Below are 26,461 nucleotides of genomic sequence, written 5' to 3' on the forward strand. Positions count from 1 at the left end.
AGAGCAACAAACATGGATTTTTTAAGGAATATTTTCCAAGGATACCCTGAGCAATAAACGTGGATTTTTTAAGGAATATTTTCCAAGGATATCCAGAGAAATAAACGTGGATTTTTTAAGGAATACTTTCCAAGGATACCCAGAGCAATAAACGTGGATTTTTTAAGGAATATTTTCCAAGGATATCCAGAGCAATAAACGTGGATTTTTAAAGGAATATTTTCCAAGGATACCCAGAGCAATAAACGTGGATTTTTTAAGGAATATTTTCCAAGGATACCCAGAGCAATAAACGTGGATTTTTTAAAGGAATATTTTCCAAGGATACCCAGAGCAATAAACGTGGATTTTTTAAGGAATATTTTCCAAGGATATCCAGAGAAATAAACGTGGATTTTTTAAGGAATACTTTCCCAGGATACCCAGAGCAATAAACGTGGATTTTTTAAGGAATATTTTCCAAGGATATCCAGAGCAATAAACGTGGATTTTTTAAGGAATATTTTCCCAGGATACCCAGAGCAATAAACGTGGATTTTTTAAGGAATATTTTTTTGGCCTATCAAAGTGGATTTTTAAGGAATATTTTCCCAGGATACCCAGAGCAATAAACGTGGATTTTTTAAGGAATATTTTTTTGGCCTATCAAAGTGGATTTTTTAAGGAATATTTGCCAAGGATACCTAGAGCAATAAACGTGGATTTTTTAAGGAATATTTTCTAAGGATATCCAGAGCAATAAACGTGGATTTTTTGAGGAATATTTTCCAAGGATACCTAGAGCAACAAACGTGGATTTTTTAAGGAATATTTTCCAAGGATACCCAGAGCAATAAACGTGAATTTTTTAAGGAATATTTTCCAAGGATACCCAGAGCAATAAACGTGGGATTTTTAAAGGAATATTTTCCAAGGATACCCAGAGCAATAAACGTGGATTTTTTAAAGGAATATTTTCCAAGGATACCCAGAGCAATAAACGTGGATTTTTTAAAGAATATTTTCCAAGGATACCTAGAGAAATAAACGTGGACTTTTACAGGAATATTTTCCAAGGATACCCAGAGCAATAAACGTGGATTTTTTAAAGGAATATTTGCCAAGGATACCCAGAGCAATAAACGTGGATTTTTTAAAGGAATATTTTCCAAGGATACCCAGAGCAATAAACGTGGATTTTTTAAGGAATATTTTCCAAGGATACCCAGAGCATTAGACGTGGATTTTTTAAGGAATATTTGCCAAGGATACCCAGAGCAATAAACGTGGATTTTTTAAGGAATATTTTCCAAGGATACACAAAGCAATAAACGTGGATTTTTTAAGGAATATTTTCCAAGGATACCCAGAGCAATAAACGTGGATTTTTTAAAGGAATATTTTCCAAGGATACCCAGAGCAATAAAAGTGGATTTTTAAGGAATATTTTCCAAGGATACCCAGAGCAATAAACGTGGAGTTTTTTAAGGGATATTTTCCAAGGATATCCTGAGCAATAAACGTGGATTTTTTAAAAATTACTTGCCAAGGACATCAAGATCTACAAATCTGAATTTTTACGGATTATTTTCCAAGGACATCAAAAGCTGTAAACTCGATTTTTCATGGATTATTTTCCAAGAACATCAAAACAAACGTGGGTTTTTAAGGATATTTTCAAGGATATAAACGTGGATTTTTAAGGATATTTTTCAAAGACATAAACGTGGATTTTTTAAGAATTTGTTTCAAGGACATAAACGTGGATTTTTTAGGAATATTTTTCAAAGACATAAACGTGGATTTTAAGGAATATTTTTGAAGGACAGAAACGTGGATTTTAAGGAATATTTTTCACTGGAAACTGGGCTACTTCCTGTCGAACACACCATCATTATTTAGTCCTTCTTAAAACAGTCATTGCAGGAGGTGACAAATTCCTGTCATTTTTTTTCTTGAATCCAAACTTTTCAAAGTCCTTGCTGGCACTGGCTCAAGGAACAAATTCCCATTGATTACCTTGACAATAGTTAGCTAGTTAGAAACTAGGCAGACCTTCATACATGCATTCATGTGTGTAGGTGTACTAGTTTGTGTGCGTGTTTGTGTGGTTGTCAAGGTGGCAGTTTTGATTGAGATTTCATCATTCTTATTCGTAAATGTTCAATTTTCCATACTCTTTTTATTGTTGCTGTTGCATGTTGTTGGGGCGAAAACCCAACATATTTACAAGTGGCAACATATTTCAATTGCTCCTGGCTGGGAGGTAGTCAGTCAGTCAGTCAGCCAGTCAGCCAGTCCAGCCCTTTTTGTGGCCTTTTGGGTTTAACTTTATTTTTGGGTTTTCCTTTTTTTTTGTGGCCTGGCAGTTCTCCCGGGTATAAGTTATTGAGCTGAACATTGCATTCATGTCTATTCATGTTAGTATTGATGACGTTGGTGGTTACAATGCACACATGGAATTGCCCTCCTCTCCCCTCACCCCCCCCCCCCCTGAAAAGGGAACGATCCTCCTGGTTCTGTGGAAAATGTACACAATTTTTAATGAACGACGTTTTTAAAGGCCCCCACTGTCCCAGGGACTGACTGGCTGGCTGACTGACTGACTATTGATGATATGAGGCCAACCATTGAACAATTTTGAAAAATTTCAAACCAACAACAAAAAATCGTTTTTTGTTGTTTTTGTTTTTTGGGGAATGAAAATAACCCGAAACTGATGAAGCCGCAATGATAGCCTTCAAAGGCTGAATTGATTGCGGTAATTGCTGCTCGACACACAGACTCACACACACACACGCATACACACAAATATATGCCTGCATTTGTATACGAAGTCAGTGTTCATGATAAAGTAAGACATACTTTTAGGCGTTTACATTTGTTCGGAACATGCAATGAAAGCAAATTTTTAAAGCAAAGAATATGAGCGGAATATTATTGGTTGGAAAGTCCAAAAATTGGATAAAAGAAGTTGGGGAATTTAAATTAATTAAAATTAAAGCATTAATTAAAATTAAAAATATTTACATAAAATATACGAGTTGACGATACTGGATATCCTTGGAATAATTCTAACAGAAAAAAATCCACGTTTGTGTTTGTGGATATCCTTGACAAAATTGATTAAAAAAAATCCACATTTGAAGCTGTAGATATTCTTGAAAGTTTGTAAAATTTGATTTTAAAAATATTAAAAAGTCCACGTTTATTGGTCATAGAGTCCTTGGAAAAATTATTTAAAAAATCCACGTTTGTTGGTCATAGAGTCCTTGGAAAAATTATTTAAAAAATCCACGTTTATTGGTCATAGAGTCCTTGGAAATATTATTTAAAAAATCCACGTTTATTGGTCATAGAGTCCTTGGAAAAATTATTTTAAAAATCCGTCCTTGAAAAAATTATTTAAAAAATCCACGTTTATTGGTCATAGAGTCTTTGGAAAAATTAAAAAAAAAATCCACTTTTGTTGGTCTTAGAGTCCTTGGAAAAATTATTAAAAAATCCACGGTTATTGGACATAGAGCCCTTGGAAAAATTATTAAAAAATCCACGTTTATTGGTCATAGAGTCCTTGGAAAAAATATTTAAAAAACACGTTTGTTGGTCTTAGAGTCTTGGAAAAATTATTTTTAATATACACGTTTGTTGGTCTTAGAGGCCTTGAAAAAAAAATATTTGTTAGTCTAAAGGTCCTTGAAAAATAATTTTTAGTCTAAAGGTCCTTGAAAAAATGATTTAAAATTTATTTATTAGTCTAAAAGTCCATGAAAAATATAATTTTAAAAGTTCACGTTTGATGGTCTAAAGATCCTGAAAAAAATATTTTAAAAATATATGTTTAATGGTATAATGGTCTTTGAAAAAAATATTTTAAAAATCCAAGTTTTAAAGGTCTAAGGGTCCTTGAAAAAATTATTTCCAAGTTTAAAGGTCTGAGAGTCATTAAAAAAATAATTTAAAACATCCAGGTTGGTTTGCTAAGAGTCCTTGAAACAATTAGTAAAAAATCCACGTCTGGTGGTCTAAAGGTCCTTGACAAAAAATGTTTAAAAAATTCACGTCTGGTGGTCTAAAGATTTAAAAAAAAATGTTTAAAAAATTCACGTCTGGTGGTCTAAAGATTTAAAAAAAAATGATTTAAAAATCCACGTTTGTAAGTTAAATAAAATATTTAAAATATCCACGTCTGATCCTTGAAAATATATGATTTAAAATATCCACTATCCTTCAAAATATGATTTAAAATATCCACGATCCTTCAAAATATGATTTAAAATATCCACGTCTGATCCTTAAAAATATGATTTAAAATATCCACGCCTGATCCTTGAAAATATATGATTTAAAATATCCACGTCTGATCCTTGAAAATATATGATTTAAAATATCCACTATCCTTCAAAATATGATTTAAAATATCCACGATCCTTCAAAATATGATTTAAAATATCCACGTCTGATCCTTAAAAATATGATTCAAAATATCCACGTCTGATCCTTGAAAATATATGATTTAAAATATCCACGTCTGATCCTTGAAAATATATGATTTAAAATATCCACTATCCTTCAAAATATGATTTAAAATATCCACGTCTGATCCTTAAAAATATGATTTAAAATATCCACGTCTGATCCTTGAAAATATATGATTTAAAATATCCACGTCTGATCCTTCAAAATATGATTTAAAATATCCACGTCTGATCCTTGAAAATATATGATTTAAAATATCCACGTCTGATCCTTGAAAATATATGATTTAAAATATCCACGATCCTTCAAAATATGATTTAAAATATCCACGTCTGATCCTTAAAAATATGATTTAAAATATCCACGTCTGATCCTTAAAAATATGATTTAAAATATCCACGTCTGATCCTTGAAAATTTTTATTTAAAAAATCCACGTTTGTGGCTGTGGATATCATTGAAATTTTTTATTTAAAAAATCCACGTTTGTGGATATCTCACCTTATTATTTAAAAAATCCACGTTTGTTGATATCCATGAAAAAATGTATGTATTTGCGGATATCCTTGAAAATTTTTATTTAAAAAATCCACGTTTGCGGATATCCTTGAAAAAAATTATTTAAACAATCCACGTTTGCGGATATCCTTGAAAATTTTTTTTAAAAAATCCACGTTTGCGGATATCCTTGAAAATTATAATTTAAAAAATCCACGTTTGCGGATATCCTTGAAAATTTTTATTTAAAAAATTCACGTTTGTGGATATCCTTGAAAAAAATTATTTAAAAAATCCACGTTTGTGGATATCCTTGAAAATTTTTATTTAAAAAATCCACGTTTGCGGATATCCTTGAAAATTTTTATTTAAAAATCCACGTTTATGGATATCCTTGAAATTTTTTATTTAAAAAATCCACGTTTGCGGATATCCTTGAAATTTTTTATTTAAAAAATCCACGTTTGCGGATATCCTTGAAAATTTTTATTTAAAAATCCACGTTTATGGATATCCTTGAAAAAATGCATTTAAAAAATCCACGTTTATAGATATCCTTGAAAACATTTATTTAAAAAATCCACGTTTATAGATAGCCTTTAAAATTTTTATTAAAAAAATCCACGTTTGTGGATATCCTTGAAAAATTTTTTTTAAAAAATCCACGTTTATGGATATCCTTGAAAATTTTTATTTAAAAAATCCACGTTTAGAGGATATTCTTAAAAATTTTATTTAAAAAATCCACGCTTCTGGCTGCAGATATCTTTGTGGCTCTGAAAATTTTCCCTAAAAATTCTATTCCTGTATCCTTTCTGAAACATTAAATTTTGCCTCTTTTTTTGTAATATTCCGCTTCATATCCTCTGGTTTCCTTGTGTCTAATTACATATAAGTGTGTGTCCATGTGTTAGTATTTTTGTCTATTTATATAGTTGTAATTGTCCAGCTAATTAATGTCAGTGGCTGTTGTGTCTGTCCGTCTGGCTGCTGATTTGCGTGTTTCACGTTGTCATGGCAAAAAGTTAATGATGATGTATTCAAAACGATGCCAACAATCATCGGCCATCCGTCCAGTTACCTAACCCCCCTCAACGCCCCGGCAACCATTCATTCGGCCATGTAACCAGCCATACAGCTATCCATCTCTTCATCCATCCGTGCTTTTGTGTTGTTGGCTTTCATTAATTTATCCATACATCCATCCATTTACTGACCACCAAGCCACTAAATTTATGGTAGAGGCAATAAACATTATGTTGACTCCTTGGCCCACTTCCCCTCACTCTGTCTTTCTCTTCATGGTTCCGGTTGCTATGGTCATCTATTCGATTTTATTTTGTTCTTCTTTTTTTTCTCTCATTCCTAGTCTGGCTTTAATTGTTTTATTTCAATAAAACAATTACAGATGTCCAGTAATGAACAAAACAACATGAAAAGGACACAATTAATTGGGACTAAAGGACTAAAGGGAATGGGAGAAACTGTCTCCCTTCTAAAAATAGATATTTCAAATAAATGAACTTAATTTCATTGGATTTATTTAAATTTTTAAATGAAATTATTTACAAATTGTTCAACTGAGTTTGGCGAATATTCAGGGAGACAGGAGCGTGGGCAAGGAAATTTCTAGGGGGGAGGCTCAATTTTTTCAACAGCTTTGATGATTTTTCTGTCAAGGAATTAAAAAGGACTTCACAAAAATGAAGTCCTAAGCCTCCTCAACCCATTGCCCCCCTCATCCTTGCCATGGACAAAAACTCTTTGACTTCTCTATAAATTAATTGGCCCAGAATGCAAATATCCAATACAAAAAAATAAACGGAAACAAATACCAACCCAGTATTTTTTCAATTTAATCGAATTAAATATTTAACTTAATATCTGTTTTCATGAAATTCATTTAATTTCATTTCATAATATTTATGTATTATTGTTTTTTAAATTGGCCAGGACGAAAGATTTATGACATTATGAGGCTCAAAAGGCTATTGTTTACGTTTATGTTTATATATGGCAAAAAGGTAAACACACACATAAACTCTCTCTCACACACACACATAAACACATTCATTTTCTAGGTAATTGACAGTTTTTAAAAATAGAATACAAAATTGTTTGCATTGGTCATTGTTGATAAATAAAAGTTAATAATGGAAAATATTAATTAATAATTATTAATTTTTAAATCAGCTGCAGGGCGGCGAATAAATAAAATTTAACAAATCAGGTGGCATTGGAGAAATAATAAATAGAACAGAACTCAGGGGATACTTTTTAAAGGATATTCACAGCCACAAAGGTGGATTCTTAAAATCAATTTTTTTCAAAACGCGGATTTTTTTGATATTTTTTTTCAAGGATATCCACAGCCAAAAATGTGGATTTTTAAATATTTTTTTAAGGATATCCACCGCCATAAACGTGGATTTTTTAAAAAAAATTTCAAGGGTATCCACAGCCATAAACATGGATTTTTTAAATAATTTTTTTAAGGATATCCACAGCCATAAACGTGGATTTTTTAAATAAATTTTTCCAAGGATATCCACAAACGTGGATTTTTTAAATCAATTTTTTCAAGGATATCCACAAACGTGGATTTTTTAAATAAATTTTTTCAAGGATATCCACAAACGTGGATTTTTTAAATAAATTTTTCCAAGGATATCCTTAGCCACAAACGTGGATTTTTTAAATAAATTTTTTCAAGGATATCCTTAGCCACAAACGTGGATTTTTTAAATAAATTTTTTCAAGGATATCCTTAGCCACAAACGTGGATTTTTTAAATAAATTTTTTCAAGGATATCCTTAGCCACAAACGTGGATTTTTTAAATAAATTTTTTCAAGGATATCCTTAGCCACAAACGTGGATTTTTAAATAAATTTTTTCAAGGATATCCACAGCCACAAACGTGGATTTTTTAAATAAATTTTTTCAAGGATATCCTTAGCCACAAACGTGGATTTTTTAAATAAATTTTTTCAAGGATATCCTTAGCCACAAACGTGGATTTTTTAAATAAATTTTTTCAAGGATATCCTTAGCCACAAACGTGGATTTTTTAAATAAATTTTTTCAAGGATATCCTTAGCCACAAACGTGGATTTTTTAAATACATTTTTTCAAGGATATCCTTAGCCACAAACGTGGATTTTTTAAATAAATTTTTTCAAGGATATCCTTAGCCACAAACGTGGATTTTTTAAATACATTTTTTCAAGGATATTCTTAGCCACAAACATGGATTTTTTAAATAAAAATTTTCAAGGATATCCAGAAACGTGGATTTTTTAAATAACATTTTTCAACGATATCCAGAAACGTGAATTTTTTAAATAACAATTTTCAAGGATATCCTTAGCCACAAACGTGGATTTTTTAAATAAATTTTTTCAAGGATATCCTTTGCCACAAACATGGATTTTTTAAATAAATTTTTTCAAGGATATCCTTTGCCACAAACGTGGATTTTTTAAATAATTTTTTTCAAGGATATCCTTTGCCACAAACGTGGATTTTTTAAATAAATTTTTTCAAGGATATCCTTAGCCACAAACGTGGATTTTTTAAATAAATTTTTTCAAGGATATCCTTAGCCACAAACGTGGATTTTTAAATAAATTTTTTCAAGGATATCCACAGCCACAAACGTGGATTTTTTAAATGAATTTTTTCAAGGATATCCACAGCCATAAACGTGGATTTTTTAAATAAATTTTTTCAAGGATATCCTTAGTCATAAACGTGGATTTTTTAAATAAATTTTTTCAAGGATATCCTTAGCCATAAACGTGGATTTTTTAAATAAATTTTTTCAGGATATCCTTAGCCACAAACGTGGATCTTTTAAATCAATTTTTTCAAGGATATCCTTAGCCATAAACGTGGATTTTTTAAATCAATTTCTTCAAGGATATCCTTAGCCACAAACGTGAATTTTTTAAAACTATTTTTTCAAGGATATCCTTAGCCACAAGCGTGGATTTTTTAATTTTCTTCTTTGAATAATGCATTTAATTTTTTAAAACGAAACTTTTTTATTGATTATTTCCACAGCCAAAAGCATTTTCCTTATAACCTGCATATGAACTATAATCCGCTTTATTGCTGGCAAATAAAAAGCAACAACAACAACAACATTCGCATACATTAAATATGTAACAAAATTAAAGCCAAACACAGATGCCAACAGAAACAGGAATGTCGAAGAGGTAGTTATCCGGATAATGATGACGATGCTGCTTCAGCCCCTCCTGCCGCCTCGGCTGCTGCTGCCAATGATGATGGCAATAATAATGTTTTGGCAGCGTTAAGAGGAGTAAAGGCATTCCAATTGGAAATTGTGTTGCCTGGCTTAAAAATATTTTCCAGTGACATAAAAATGCCAATTTCACCAAATAAACATTTCAACGATTTCTTTTGTAGTAAAGTAGTGATGGAGACAAACACACAGACACATACACGCACACACATGGTATGTGTGTGTGTGTGTGAGTATTTGACTACAGTAAGCCAACAGTTAAAAGAACTGCTGATTCTCTTCGGGGCATGTGGCTGTGTGTGTGTGTGGAAAAGAAAGGAAACAAATTTAAAAGCTTATGGCTATGTATTTGTGCATTACAATAACACACACACACGCATACCACATGTACTTACATTGTCACATATGCAGATATCCCCAAAACTATAAACTGCGACACAAGCAAACATTTACTCAAAGTTTCAAAAATATTCACCCAAACACAGACACACATATGCTCTCACACACACAGACTTATGGCATTACGCAGTCAGTCGCACAACAGGATATATGAAGAAACAAAAGGACCAAGGCAACAAAAAAAATATGAAAAGTTATAAATCAGTCGCGCCACATGAAATTGCAGTCGAAGTGCGGTAAGCAAAAAAACACACACACTCACACATACAGCCATGCAGCGGAGACATATGAACAGTGAAAAGAAAGAAAAAAAAAACGAAAAACAACAAAAAATTCCCGAACATTGCAATGCAACTCAAAACTAACGAAGCAAAATACCATTGAACTTAATTCTATTTTTCGAATATATTCAAACAGACACACGGGCATACATACCCATGTGTATGTATGTGTGTCATATCGACATTGATGGGTAATATTGAAAGGATATGGGGGATTTCAAATATTTTTTCCAAAGGTGAAAATTCTAAAAATATTTTTTCAAGGATCTGGATAAAGGAGGATTTTTTAATCATGGACTAACAACAAATGGGGATTTTTTAAAAATATTTCTCAAGGACTAACAGCAAACATGAATTTTTTCAAGGATCCAGACAAACGTGGATTTTTACAAATATTTTTTCAAGGATCCAGACCAACGTGGATTTCTTAAAAATATTTTTTGAAGGATATAGACCAACGTGGATTTTTTAAAAATATTTTTTGAAGGATATAGACCAACGTGGATTTTTTAAAAATATTTTTTCAAGGATGAACAACAAGTGGGGATTTTTTAAAAATATTTTTTAGGAATATATACACGTTGATTTTTAAAAAAAAAATTTAAGGATGAACAACAAGAGGGGATTTTTTAAAAATATTTTTTCAAGGTAAGGTAATATTGAAAGGATATGGGGGATTTCAAATATTTTTTCCAAAGGTGAAAATTCTAAAAATATTTTTTCAAGGATCTGGATAAAGGAGGATTTTTTAATCATGGACTAACAACAAATGGGGATTTTTTAAAAATATTTTTTCAAGGACTAACAGCAAACATGAATTTTTTCAAGGATCCAGACAAACGTGGATTTTTACAAATATTTTTTCAAGGATCCAGACCAACGTGGATTTCTTAAAAATATTTTTTGAAGGATATAGACCAACGTGGATTTTTTAAAAATATTTTTTGAAGGATATAGACCAACGTGGATTTTTTAAAAATATTTTTTCAAGGATGAACAACAAGTGGGGATTTTTTAAAAATATTTTTTAGGAATATATACACGTTGATTTTTAAAAAAAAATTTAAGGATGAACAACAAGAGGGGATTTTTTAAAAATATTTTTTCAAGGTAAGGTAATATTGAAAGGATATGGGGGATTTCAAATATTTTTTCCAAAGGTGAAAATTCTAAAAATATTTTTTCAAGGATCTGGATAAAGGAGGATTTTTTAATCATGGACTAACAACAAATGGGGATTTTTTAAAAATATTTTTTCAAGGACTAACAGCAAACATGAATTTTTTCAAGGATCCAGACAAACGTGGATTTTTACAAATATTTTTTCAAGGATCCAGACCAACGTGGATTTCTTAAAAATATTTTTTGAAGGATATAGACCAACGTGGATTTTTTAAAAATATTTTTTGAAGGATATAGACCAACGTGGATTTTTTAAAAATATTTTTTCAAGGATGAACAACAAGTGGGGATTTTTTAAAAATATTTTTTAGGAATATATACACGTTGATTTTTAAAAAAAAAAATTTAAGGATGAACAACAAGAGGGGATTTTTTAAAAATATTTTTTCAAGGATATAGACCAACGTGTATATTTTAAAAATATTTTTTCAACGATCTAGACGAACGTGGGTTTTTTAAAAATATTTTTCTAGGACTAACAACAAACGAGGATTTTTTAAAAATATTTTTTCAAGGACCAACAACAAACGTGGAATTTTTAATAATTTTTTTTCAAGGATCTACACAAAGGTGGATTTTTTAAAAATATTTTTTAAAGGACTTACAACAAACTGGGATGTTTTAAAAATATTTTTTAAAGGACTTACAACAAACTGGGATGTTTTAAAAATATTTTATTAATGTCTAACAACAAATGGGCATTTTTAAAAAAATATAATTTCAAAAATCTACACAAACGTGGATTTTTTAAAAATATTTTTTTAAGATCTACACAAACGTGGAATTTTCAAAAATTATTTTTTCAAGGACTAACAACAAACGTGGATTTTTTAAAAATTATTTTTTTAAGGATTAACAACAAACGTGGATTTTTTAAAAATATTTTTTTAAGGATTAACAATAAACGTGGATTTTTTAAAAATATTTTTTTAAGGATTAACAATAAACGTGAATTTTTTAAAAATATTTTTTTAAGGATTAACAATAAACGTGGATTTTTTAAAAATATTTTTTTAAGGATTAACAATAAACGTGGATTTTTAAAAATATTTTTAAGGATTAACAATAAACGTGGATTTTTTAAACACATTTTTTCAACAAATAAAAACAGACGAGGAATTTTTAAAAAATAGTTTTTCAAGGTTCGAGACAAACATGGATTTTTCAAGGTTCGAGACAAACATGGATTTTTTGAAAATATTGTTTCAAGGACTATAAACAGACGACGAATTTCTAAAAAAATAGTTTTTGAAGGACTAAAAACAAACGAGGAATTTTTAAAAAATATTTTTTCAAGGTTACAGACAAACGTGGATTTTTAAAAATATTTTTTCAAGGTTACAGACAAACGTGGATTTTTTAAAAATATTTTTTCAAGGTTAGAGACAAAAGTGGATTTTTTAAAAATATGTTTTCAAGGACTAACAAAAAACGAGGAATTTTAAAAAATATGTTTTCAAGGACCAACAACAAACGTAATTTTTTAAAAATAGTTTTTTAAGGACTTACAACAAACGTGAATTTTTAAAAATATTTGTTCAAGGACTAAAAACAAACGTGGATTTTTTAAAAATATTTGTTCAAGGACTAAAAACAAACGTGGATTTTTTAAAAATATTTTTTCCAGGTTCTAGGCAAACGTGGATTTTTTTTAAATATTTTTTTCCCAAAATCATTTCCATCCTGCAACGCCCCACAATCTCCGTATCTAAAAATAGCTGAAAAAACATAAACGTTTTATATGTCGGTATGTCAGAGATATAGTATAAATGTTTCGGTATGCATGTGCCTGTGTGTATCTGTATCTGTGACTATGCAATTGAGTATTAGTAAATTTAAAGGACTTACAACAAACTGGGATGTTTTAAAAATATTTTATTAAGGACTAACAACAAATGGGCATTTTTAAAAAAAATATAATTTCAAAAATCTACACAAACGTGGATTTTTAAAAAATATTTTTTTAAGATCTACACAAACGTGGAATTTTCAAAAATTATTTTTTCAAGGACTAACAACAAACGTGGATTTTTTAAAAATTATTTTTTCAAGGACTAACAACAACCGTGGATTTTTTAAAAATTATTTTTTCAAAGACTAACAACAAACGTGGATTTTTTTAAAAATATTTTTTTAATGATAAAAAAAGTGGATTTTTTTAAAAAATATTTTTTTTAAGGATCTAGGCAAACGTAGATTTTTTAAAAATATTTTTTCAAGGATCTGGACAAACTTGGAATTTTTAAAAAAATATTTTTTAGGGACTATAAACACACTTGGAATTTTTAAAATATTTTTTTTCAAAGACTAACAGCTAAAATTTTAAAAATATTTTTTTAAGGATTAACAATAAACGTGAATTTTTTAAAATATTTTTTTAGGATTAACAATAAACGTGGATTTTTTAAAAATATTTTTTTAAGGATTAACAATAAACGTGGATTTTTTAAAAATATTTTTTAAGGATTAACAATAAACGTGGATTTTTTAAAAATATTTTTTTAAGGATTAACAATATACGTGGATTTTTTAAAAATATTTTTAGGGATTAACAATAAACGTGGATTTTTTAAACATATTTTTTCAACAAATAAAAACAGACGAGGGATTTTTTAAAAATATTTTTAAGGATTAACAATAAACATGGATTTTTTAAACATATTTTTTCAACAAATAAAAACAGACGAGGGATTTTTTAAAAATATTTTTAAGGATTAACAATAAACGTGGATTTTTTAAACATATTTTTTCAACAAATAAAAACAGACGAGGGATTTTTTAAAAATATTTTTAAGGATTAACAATAAACGTGGATTTTTTAAACATATTTTTTCAACAAATAAAAACAGACGAGGGATTTTTTAAAAATATTTTTAAGGATTAACAATAAAAGTGGATTTTTTAAACATATTTTTTCAACAAATAAAAACAGACGAGGAATTTTTAAAAAATAGTTTTTCAAGGTTCGAGACAAACATGGATTTTTTGAAAATATTGTTTCAAGGACTAGCAACAAACGAGGATTTTTTAAAAATACTTTTTCAAGGACTAACAACGAACGTGGTTTTTTTAAATATTTTTTCAAGGACTAACAACAATCTTGGTTTTATTAAAATAATATTTTTTCAATGTTCTGGATAAACGTGGATCTTTTAAAAATATTTTTTTCAAGAATTTTTTTATTTTTTTTAAAGTTCTAGACAAACGTGGATTTTTTAAAAAATATTTTTCAAGGTTCTAGACAAATGTGGAATTTTTAAAAATACTTTTTCAAGGACTAGCAACAAACGAGGATTTTTTAAAAATATGTTTTTTAAGGACTAACAATAAATGTGAATTTTTTAAAAATATTTTTTCAAGGACTAACAACAAACTGGAATTCTTTAAAAATATTTTTTTCATGTACTAACATCAATTGGGGAGTTTTTAAAAATACTTTTTCCATGATCTAACAAAAGTGGATTTTTTCTAATTATTTTTTCAAGGACCAACAACAAACGTGGAATTTTTAAAAATATTTTTTCAAGGACCAACAACAAACGTGGAATTTTTAAAAATATTTTTTCAAGGACCAACAACAAACGTGGAATTTTTAAAAATATTTTTTCAAGGACCAACAATAAACGTGGAATTTTTAAAAATATTTTTTTCAATTATCTAGATAAACGTGGAATTTTTAAAAATATTTTTTATGGATTTTTTAAAAATATTTTTTTAAGGATTAACAATAAACGTGGATTTTTTAAAAATATGTTTTTAAGGATTAACAATAAACGTGGATATCTTAAACATATTTTTCAACAAATAAAAACAGACGAGGAATTTTTAAAAAATAGTTTTTCTAGGTTCGAGACAAACATGGATTTTTTGAAAATATTATTTCAAGGAATATAAACAAACGAGGAATTTTTTAAAAATAGTTATTGAAGGACTAAAAAAAAACGAGGAATTTTTAAAAAATATTTTTTCAAGGTTACAGACAAACGTGGATTTTTTAAAAATATTTTTTCAAGGACTAAAAACAAATTGGAATTCTTTAAAAATAGTTTTTTCATGGACTAACATCAATTGGGGAGTTTTTAAAAATACTTTTTCAAGGATCTATGCAAAAGTGGATTTCTTCTAAATATTTTTTCAAGGACTAACAACAAACATAAACTTTTAAAAAATAATTTTTCCAGAACCAACAACAAACAGTGATTTTATAAAAATATTTTTTTAAGGATTTAGACAAAAGTGTATTTTTTAAAAATATATTTTCAAGGACTAACAACAAACGAGGATTTTTAAAAAATATGTTTTCAAGGACCAACAACAAACGTAATTTTTTCAAAAATATTTTTTAAGGACTTACAACAAACGTGAATTTTTAAAAATATTTGTTCAAGGACTAAAAACAAACGTGGATTTTTTTTTTAAATATTTTTTCCAGGTTCTAGACAAACGTGGATTTGTTTTTAATATTTTTTTTTTCCAAAATCATTTCCATCCTGCAACGCCCCACAATTTCCCCATCTAAAAATAGCTAAAAAAAACATAAACGTTTTATACGTCGGTATGTCAGAGATATAGTATATATGTTTCGGCATGCATGTGTATCTGTGCCTGTATCTGTGACTATGCAATTGAGTATTAGTAAATTTCTGTTGTATTGGTTTGCTGCTCTGGCTGAGAATATTTTTGGTGACTATGCCAATAATCAATTTCCGTGATTGGATTTTGTTCAGCAAACTTCCGGTTTTTGAGGTTTGGCATTGGTTAACTTGCCATATGAGGATAATAACAGAAAAAAAGACAACAACAACAACAATGGAAGCAACAAAAGATAACATTATTGGTTGTCATTTTTTTCTCTCTCGACTTGCAGTTTCAGAAGAAGTTACACTTTTTTGTTTTTTTTTTTTTTTGGAATGTGGAAATGTTCATAACTTTTTTTGTTTCCAAAAAAAACCATTTTTTTTCTGTCTCCCTTGCTAGAAAAGAGACAAAGAAACTAAACTAAACTAGTCCGGATAGAAGAGCCTTTGCTTTGTGAAGATTAAAACAGAACGTGTCAAATAAGAAATTAGTTTCTGGCCCCCGGAAAAAATGTCGGAAACTTATGGAAGTTGATAGTTTTTTTCAAAGCACTCAATTGACCTATCAATTGACCCCTTTGAAGGAAATGCTTCCTTCAATATCACATCCTTGATTTCCTTGAAGATTTTAGGCCAATCACTCTCGTATATGGCATACTTACTCATCCTGTCCGAAAACAGAAAAAAAGAGAAAATATGACCTAATCTCTCTCTAGCCATTATCCTGTTTACACACCTGTCTTGGCTGTCCTCCTTGAAAGTTCCCATGACATTGCAGTCATCTTTGGCCACTACTAATAGGATTATTTGACAGTTATGTGAAATGCAAAGGAAAGACATCCTGTCCTTATGTATCCTGTCCAAATTTTACTTAGTTTCCGAGACAAAGTTACTGGCAGAATTGCCAGCCAAGCCAACAGCCATCGAAAGCTAATCTTTGGTTGTGTTAGAGATTTACTTAATTTCAATTTTTGTTGAATATTAATACAGAAAACAAAGGATTATTGGAATAAAAAAAATCTTCAAAAATAACTTCAAGGACCTCTAGGGGGCCTTTAAAAAAACCAGATTATAAACCGTATATGATCTTAAAAATTCGTAGATTTTTTTTAAATATATTTTTTAGGACTCTACTTCACGTCCATTTTTAAGGAAACTGTTCTCAAGGCCTCAACCAAATTTTGGATAAATTTTTTTCAAAATCTGCCAAAAAAAAAATATTTTTTTTTCCAAAAAAAAATATTTTTTTTTCCAAAAAAAGTTATTTTTTTTTTTTAAATATTTTTCAAGGGCTAAATCAAACTTGGGGTTTTTAAAGTCCATTAAAATAGTAGTTGCTTCCAGGACTCTAATAAAAGTGGACGTTTTAATGACATTTCTTCCAGGACTGTAATAAACGTGGACAGTGGACTTTTTAAGGGTAACTTTTCCAGGCCTCTGATAAAACTGGACTTTTTAAGGATATTTCTTTCAGGACTCTAATAAACTTGGGCTTTTAAAGGATATTTAGAGAGTCCTAATAAGCTTAGGCTTTTTAAGGATATTTTTTCTAGGACCCTAACAAATATGGACATTTTAAGAATATTTTTCCCAGGACTTTAATAAACCTGGATTAAAAAAAAAATTTCAAGGACTAACAACAAACGTGGATTTTTTAAAAATATTTTTTCAAGGACTAACAACAAACGTGGATTTTTTAAAAATATTTTTCAAGGACTAACAACAAACGTGGATTTTTTAAAAATATTTTTCAAGGACTAACAACAAACGTGGATTTTTTAAAAATATTTTTCAAGGACTAACAACAAACGTGGATTTTTTAAAATATTTTTCAAGGACTAACAACAAACGTGGATTTTTTTAAAAATATTTTTCAAGGACTAACAACAAACGTGGATTTTTTAAAAATATTTTTCAAGGACTAACAACAAACGTGGATTTTTTAAAAATATTTTTCAAGGACTAACAACAAACGTGGATTTTTTAAAAATATTTTTCAAGGACTAACAACAAACGTGGATTTTTTAAAAATATTTTTCAAGGACTAACAACAAACGTGGATTTTTTAAAAATATTTTTCAAGGAGATTTCTTCTAGGACTTTATTAAATGTGGACTTTCTGAAGGATATATTTTCCAAGACTCTAAAAAGCGTAGTCTATTTAAAGGATATTTTTTCCAAGACCCTACTAAACGTAGACTGTTTAAGAATATTTCTTCCAGGACTCTTATAAACGTGAACTTTTTTGGGATACATATTCCAGGACTCTAATAAATTTGAACTTTTAAGGATATTTCTCCCAGGACTGCACCAAACATGGGGTTCCAGGAGATCGAGCATTCTTTCGAAATTTTTTTTCTAAGGACTCCACCGCACGTAGATTTTCAAAAGAATATTTATTCAAGGACTCCAACAAACGTGAATTTTTAATAGAATATTTTTTCAAGGACTCCTACAAACTCGGATTTTGAAAAGAATATTTTTTCAAGGACTCCATCGAACGAGGATTTTTAAAAAAATACTTGTTCAAGGAAACCATCGAACGTAGATTTTTAATAGGATTTTGTTCAAAACAGGATATTTGTTTAACAAATATGGAATTTAAACAAATATGGAATTTTTAAAAAATATATTTTAAAGACTTCACTATACGAGGAATTTTTAGGACTCTATTGAATGTGGATTCTTGAAAAAAATATGTTTCAAAGACTACCCTAATTATGCATTGTTAAAAAATATATATTTTTCAACGACATCCGCTACATACAATATTTTTTCCGGAGTCCTCCAAACGTGGATATTGTTTGTCTTTGGAAGGACTATCACAATTCTTTAAAAAATATATATTCTTTACATGACCTCATGAGAGCTGTCCAAAAAAAAATTCACATTAAAAAGCCTCCTGAAGGCCTTTTTTAAAATCATTTACTAATTTTATTGAAATACCTATTGGAAGAATCCATATTAAAGGTCACCTAGAGAGCGTTTTGAATAAATTAAAAATCCGCATTGAAATTCCTGTAAAACTACGTCCATGTCCACCTTGTTGAGCACAATGAACCCTGGCATATATTTGGCAAGAAAAACCAAACCGCTAAGCAAGAAAAGACATTCCTTGCACACACTTCCGAATACCTCTCCTCTGCTGGAAAGCAAAAAACGAAAACTACCTCAGTGTAATGGCATCCGACTATTGACGAAATAAAAACCTGCCGAAATCTAAGCCAGCAACCTAACGACCCACCAACAAATTGTCCTTTCTTCGCTGTAATTTGGCAAAGAACTAACGAAATAAGAGAAAACATAAGGCTAAATACTCTCCCGTTTCCAGCTTCCAGGTTTTAGTTGTTTACCTGTTTTTTTTTTTTTGGTTTTTTCTCGTCCTCCGAAAAACTCAAAAGACAATGCCATTGCCTCTGGAACAAAAAATCAACTTTGTGTCTTATCGGACAATGCGTTTTCTTGCCGGCATTCGTCAGTTTGCTGCTCGTCCTGCCGCCAGCATTGTTGTGTGGCGGCAAGAGGTCAACAATTTTATCAGACTAATATCGGAAATAGGATTTTATGCTACTCTCAGAGACTTAACTTGTTCTCTCCTCTCCCCCCCACAGCTGCCCTCCAATGTAGATGCTGATACTGCTGACCAAGATGCCAGGACAGTTTATGAAACTATTAGCTGACTTTCATTTTGAACATTCTTGCTTGTTGATATTTTTTGGTTGAGGATTTTTTTCCTTCTTCTTCTTCTCATTTCTGTTTTTGGTCTGCCAGGATTTGTCTATTCTGAAGTCTTGTTGCTGTTGCAGTTGTTGTGTCGTTTCTCGTTACTCCGTTTGGTTTTCACAGAGGTTTGAATATTAAATCCAATTAAAATCTTACAAAATATCCAAAAAGGAGAAGATACCGAAAATTCCGTGTATCCTTGTGTCCTGCAAGGAACACAAGGAAGTAAAAGGTCAGCTGTAAGCTGTTTATTTAGATGTCGAAGGTAATTTAAATTTAAGGATTTTGAAAGACCTCCAGAAGATTTTTTTGAAAAGGATTTTAAACGGCATTCTGGGCTCTTTTGGCTTGGATAATTTCAAAGGGGCTACGGAGGTCCTGTTATATGATTTTATTATGAATTTTGAATTTGCTTTTTAAGCATTTCAAGATCCTTTCATTTAGGATATCGAAAGGCCCTTTAAAGTGGATTTTTAGAGGGTATCTAAAGGACATATAAAATGGATTTTTAAAGACTTTTAATAGGATATCTATGGGCCCTTTAGCGTGAATGTTTTAAAGAATTTTAAAAGGATAAGTGGAGGTATTTTTACAAGGATTTTTATAGACTTTTAATAGAATAAGAATTTTTTTAAAAAATATTTGAAAAACTTTAACGTGGATTTTTAACGGGTTTAAAAGGATATCAAAATGTTCATTAACGTAGATTTTTTGAAGAATTTTAAAAGGATGTTTAAAGGTCCTTTAAAGTAGACTTTTTAGAGAATTTTAAAAGGATGCTTAAAGATCGTTTATCTTGGATTCTTTAAAGAATTTAAAATTAAATCTAAATTTCCTTTAATGTGCAATTTTTAAAGAATTTTAAAAGGATATCCGAAGATACTCTGACGTGGAATTTGAAAATGATATCTAAAATTTATTTAACGAGATTTAAAAAAAAATTAAAAGGATACCTAAAGGTCCTTTGAAATGAGTTTTTAAAAAAATTTTAAAATTAAATCTAAAGGTCCTTTAACCAGATTTTTTAATGAATTTCAAGGGATTTATGAGGATCCTTCAGCTTGGATTTCTTCTAAAAAAATTGAAAAGGAAATCTAAACGACCTTTAACGTCTATTTTTAAAGAATTTAAAAAGGATATCTGAAGGTCCTTCAACGTGGATTGTTTAAAGAGTTTATGAGGCTATCCAAACGTCCTTTAAAGTGGATTCTTTGAAGTGTTTTAAAAGGATATCTGAAGGTCCTATAACGCTGAATTTTAAAAAAATTTTGAAGGGTATCTAAAGGACCCTTAAAATGGATTTTAAAATAATTTTAAAAGGGTATTTAAAGGACATTTAACGTGGATTGTTTTAAGAATTTTAAAAGTATATCTGAATCTGAAAGAATTTCTATGGATATCTAAAGGTCCTTTAATGTCCTTTATCGTGGATGTTTTAAAGAATTTTAAGAGGATACCTAAAGATCTTTAAAGACGATTTCTCAAGAGTTTTAAAAGGATATCTAAAGTTATTTTAAAGTGGATTTTTTAAAAAATCTTAAAAGGATATCTAAACGACAATTAACGTGGATTTTTTAAATAATCTTAAAAGGATATCTAAATGTCCTTTAAGGGGATTTTTAAAAGAATTCTGGAATTAAATCTAAACGTCCTTTAATCAGATTTTTTTTAAAGAATTTTATATCTGGTATCTGAAGGTTCTTCAGCGTGAATTTTTTAAAGAATTTTAAAAGGATATCTAAACGACCTTTAACGTGGAACTTTTTAAGGAATTTTAAAAAGATATCTAGAGGTCCTTAATGGATCTTTTAAAATAATTTCGAAGGATATTTAAAGGTTTTTCAACTTGGATTCTTTAAAGATTTTTTTTAAGGATATCCAAAGGTCCTTTAGCTTGGATTTTAAAAGAATATTTAAAGAACTTTTACGATTGATATTGCAAAGAATTTTAAAAGGGTATCTGAAGTGTTTTTAAAGTGGATATTTTAAAGAGTTTTAAAAGAACATCTAAAGGTCCTTTAAAGTTGGGCTTAAAAGATTTTTAAAAAGATATCTGAAGGTTCTTCAACCTGGGTTGTTTCAAAGAATCTTAAAAGGATATCTAAACTACCTTTGACTTAGATCTTTCAATGAATTTTAAAAGAGTATCTAAAGGTCCTTTAACGTGAATTGTCTTAAAGAATTTTAAAAGGATATCTAAAGGTCCTTCAGGTGGATTTTCAAAGTATTTTCTAAGGGATATCTAAAGGTACTTTAAGGGGAATTTTTTAAAGAGTTTTAATTGTTTAAAGGGTTTTAAAATGATATCTGAAGGTCCTATAACGCGGAATTTTAAAAGAATTTTAAAGGACAGCTAAAGGTCCTTTCTCGTGGATTTTTTAAAGTATTTTCTAAAAGATATCTAACGGCCCTTTAAGGTGAGTTTTTTAAAGAGTTTTAAACGAATAACTAATTGTCCTTATACGTACAATTTTTAAAAAATATTAAAAGGATATCTGAAGATATTTTGACTTGATTTTTTTTTGAAAAATTTCAGAAGGATATCCTAAGGTCCTTTAACGAGGCTTTTAATATAATTTTAGAAGGACATCTAAAGGTCATTTATAATGAATTATTAAAAGAATTTAAGAATTAAATCTAAAAGTCCTTTAACCAGATTTTTTTAAGATATCTGAAGATCCTACAGCATGGATTTTTCTAAAGAAGTTTAAAAGGATATCTAAACGACCTTTAAATATTTTCAAAGAATTTTAATGGGATTCGTTTGATGTGAATTTACAAAAAAATAATTCAAAGGATATCTAAAGATCTTTTAATATGGATTTTTAAAATAGTTCTTAAAGGATATCCAAATTTTTAAATAATTTTAAAAGGATATCTTAAAGACCTTTAAAGTAGTTTTTTTTAAAGAATTTTAAAAGGAAAGTCCTTTAACGCAGATGTTTTAAAGAATTTTAAGAGTATATCTAAAAACCTATAAAGAGGATTTCTCAAGAGTTTTAAAGAATATCTAAAGTTCTTTTAGCTTGGGTTTTTTAAATAATCTTAAAAATATGTCTAAAGACCCTTTACCGTGGGTTTTTGAAAGTATTGTTTAAAGGATATCTAAAGGACTTTTATGGAGGATATTCTAAATATTTTAAAGGAATATCCTTTAAAGTGGATTTTTTTGAAGAGTTTTAACAGGGTATCTAAAGGTCCTTCAAAATGGATTTTTTTTAAATTTAAAAAAAATTTAACTCGGATTTTTTTTTATAGAATTTTTAAAGGATATCTGAAGACCTATAACGTGTGTTTTAAAAAAAAAATTATTAAGACTTTAAAAGGATATTTGAAAGCCCTTTAAGGTGGATTTTTAGAGAATTTTAAAAGGATATCTAAACGTCCTTAACTTGGATATTTATCGTGGTTTTTTTATAGAATTATAAAAGGATATTTAAAGGACTTTGTAAAGAATTTTAAAAGGATATCTAAAGGTCCCTAAACCTGGATTTTTCAAGAATATCTAAAGGTCCTTTAGATATGGATTTTTAAAGAATTTTCAAAGGATATCTAAAGATACTTTAACGTGGATTTCAAAAAAAAATTAAAAGGATATCTAAAGATCATTTAAGGCGAATTTTGTAAAAAGTTTAAAAGGATATCTAAAGGTCCTTTAACATGGATTTTTAAAGAGTTTTAAAGGATACCGGTGGGTCCTTTAACGTGATTTTTTTTAAAGAGTTTTAAAAAGTAATCTAAAGGTCTTTTAGGGTGATTTTGGTAAGGAATTTCAAAAGGATATTTAAACAATTTCGAAATGATATATAAAGGTCCTTTAAAGTGTTTTTTTTTTTATTCAAAAGGGACATTTAGAGGTACACTTTTAACAATGTTAAGGGCCATATTTAGGTAATTTATGAAAAAAACATAAAAAAACTCTCTAGAGGAATTTTTTAAAAAATTTTCCAAGACCTCTAGAGGTCCTGTATAGTCAACTTTTTTAATTTTAAAAGGTTATCTAGAGGTCCTCTGACATAGTTTGTTTTAAGAATCTCAAAAGCTCAAACATAGGTCCTTTAACAAGGATTTCTTAAAGAATTTTCATAGGTCTCCAAAAGGGTTGTTAAACCAAATTTTTTAAAGGACTTTAAATGGCCTCGAGATAGTCTTATCAAATGGATTTTAAATAAATTTTAAAAGTTCTTTTTAAAAAGGATTTTTAGAGGATTAAAAAGGGTTTTAGATGCGTAGAGATTTAAATAAATATATAAAGAGTTAAAAGGATATCCTACAACGTGGATTTCTTAAAGAGTTTCAAAAGGATTTCTAAAGGTCTTTTAGGTTGGATTTGGTAAGGCATTTTAAAAGGATATTTAAATAATTTCGAAAGGATATCGAAAGGTCCTTTAAACTGGATTTTTTAAAGAATTTAAAAAAGGACATCTAGAGGTATTTTTAAACAATTTTAAGGGACATGTTTAGGTAATTTTTGAAAAAAAAAATAAAAAATTTTCTAGAGGACTTTTTCGAAGAATTTTCCATGACCTCTAGAGGTCCTGTATAGTCTATTTTTTTTGGAATTTTCAAATGTTATCTAGAGGTCCTGTTACACAGTTCGTTTTAAGAATATTAAAAGCTCATATATAAGTACTTTAACATGGATTTCTTAGAGAATTGTTATAGGTCTCCAAAAGGGTTGTTAAACCAGATTTTTTGAAGGATTTAAAATGGCCTCCACAGAGTCTTATCAAATAGATGTTTAAAGAATTTTAAAAGGTCTTTTTTTAAGAATGATTTTGAGAGGATTATGAAAAGTTTTAGATGCGTAGAAATTTAAAAGGATATCTAAAGAGTTAAAAGGATATCCTTCAACATGGATTTCTTAAAGAGTTTTAAAAGGATACCTAAAGGTCTTTTAAAGTGGATTTGGTAAGGAATTTCAAAAAGATATTTAAAGAATTTCGAAATGATATATAAAGGACCTTCAAAGTGATTTTTTTTTAAATTTCAAAAGGGACATTTAGAGGTACATTTTTAACAATTTTAAGAGACGCGTTTAGGTAATTTTTAAAAAAAAAATAAAAAAATTTTCTAGAGGACTTTTTCGAAGAATTTTCCGTGACCTCTAGAGGACCTTTATAGTCAATTTTTTGGAATTTTGAAAGGTTATCTAGAGGTCCTGTAAAATAGTTTGTTTAAGGAATCTTAAAAGCTCAAATATAGGTCCTTTAATATGGATTTCTTAAAGAATTTGTATAGCCCTTCCAAAGGTATGCTAAGCCAGTTTTTTTTAAGGATTTTAAATGGCCTCCAAGGTGTCTTATCAAAAAGATGTTTAAAGAATTCTAAAAGGTCTTTTTAAGGAGGATTTTGAGAGAATTATGAAAGGTTTTAGATGTGTAGAAATTTAAAAGGATATCCTTTAACATGGATTTTTTAAATAGTTATAAAAAGTAATCTAAAGGTCTTTTAGGGTGGATTTGGTAAGGAATTTTAAAAGGATATTTAAAGAATTTCCAAAGAATATCTAAAGAACATTTAAAGTGATTTTGTTTCAAATTTCAAAAAGGATATCTAGAGGAATTTTTTAACAATTTTTAAGGGTCATATTTAGGTAATTTTTTAAAATATATAAAAAAATTCTCTAGAGGTAATTTTGAAGTATTTCCAAGACCTCTAGAGGTTCTGTATAGTTTATTTTTTTATTTATTTATTTATTTTTTTTTTTTGGAATTTTGAAAGGTTATCTAGAGGTTCTGTAACACAGTTTATTTTAATAATCTTAAAAGCCCAAACATAGGTCCTTTAACATGGATTTCTTAAAGAATTTTTATAGGCCGCCAAAAGCGTTGTTAAACCAGATTCGTTTGAAGGATCCTAAATGGCCTCCAGAGAGTCTTGTCAATTGAATTAAAAAAAAAAAACGTTTAAAGGTATTTAAAGAGGATTTTGAGAAAATTTAAAAGGTCTCCAGAAAGGTAGATTTTTAAAAGGATTGCCTAGACTTTGAAAAAGGATTTCAAAAGGACTTAAATAGCATTTTAAGTATAAAATAGCTTTTTTAAAAATACCAACATAAAGGCTTTCTGAGGCTCTCCAAATATCGACAGTGAAAGGATTTCGAAACTTTTTGAAAAAAGGATTTAAAAGGATTCCAAAAGTACTTAAATAACATCTTAAGTAGGATTTAAAACTTCCTTAAAACTACCAACTTAAAGACTTCCTGAGGCTCTCTAAATATCGACAGTAAAAGGACTTCCACACTTTTTGAAAATTCAATTCCTTAAAGACTGAGAAATTTTTTTAAAAGTATTTTCAAAGGCTCTCCAAGGACAAAATCCAAATTTGATGGAGTCCTTAAAAATATACATTTTTTTAAATCTTCATTTGATAGAAGCCTTTAAAAATATCAACTTAAAGGCTTTCAGAGGCTCATTAAATATAGACACTAAAAGGACTTCGAAACTTTTTGATAAAAGGATTTAGAAGGATTTCAAAATTACTTAAATAACATCTTAAGTAGGATTTAAAACTTCCTTAAAACTGCCAACTTAAAAACTTCCTGAGCCTCTCTAAATGTCGACAATAAAAGGACTTCCACACTTTTTGAAAATTCAATTCCTTAAAGACTGAGAAATTTTTTTAATAGTATTTTCAAAGGCTCTCCAAGGAAAAAACCCAAATTTGATGGAGTCCTTAAAAATATACATTTTTTTAAATCTTCATTTGATAGAAGCCTTTAAAAATATCAACTTAAAGGCTTTCTGAGGCTCTCTAAATATCGACAGTAAAAGGATTTCGAAACTTTTTGAAAAAAGGAATTAAAAGGATTTCAAAAGGACTTAAATGACATCTTCAGAAGGTCCTTACAATTCCTTAAAAATACCAACTTTAAGGCTTCCTGAGGCTCTCTAAATATCGAAGGACTTCCACACTTTTTGAAAATTCATTCCCTTAAAGAATTTTAAAGACTTTTGAAAAAATTTTTAATAGAATTTCCAAAGGCTCTCTAGAGAAAAAACTGAAGTTTGATGGAGTCCTTGAAAATATTTTTTTTAATCTTCGTTTGATAGAGTCATTGGAAAAAAAATTA

Source organism: Musca domestica, unplaced genomic scaffold (assembly GCF_030504385.1).
Source record: "Musca domestica strain aabys unplaced genomic scaffold, Musca_domestica.polishedcontigs.V.1.1 37, whole genome shotgun sequence".
In the NCBI taxonomy this organism is placed as follows: Eukaryota; Metazoa; Arthropoda; class Insecta; order Diptera; family Muscidae; genus Musca; species Musca domestica.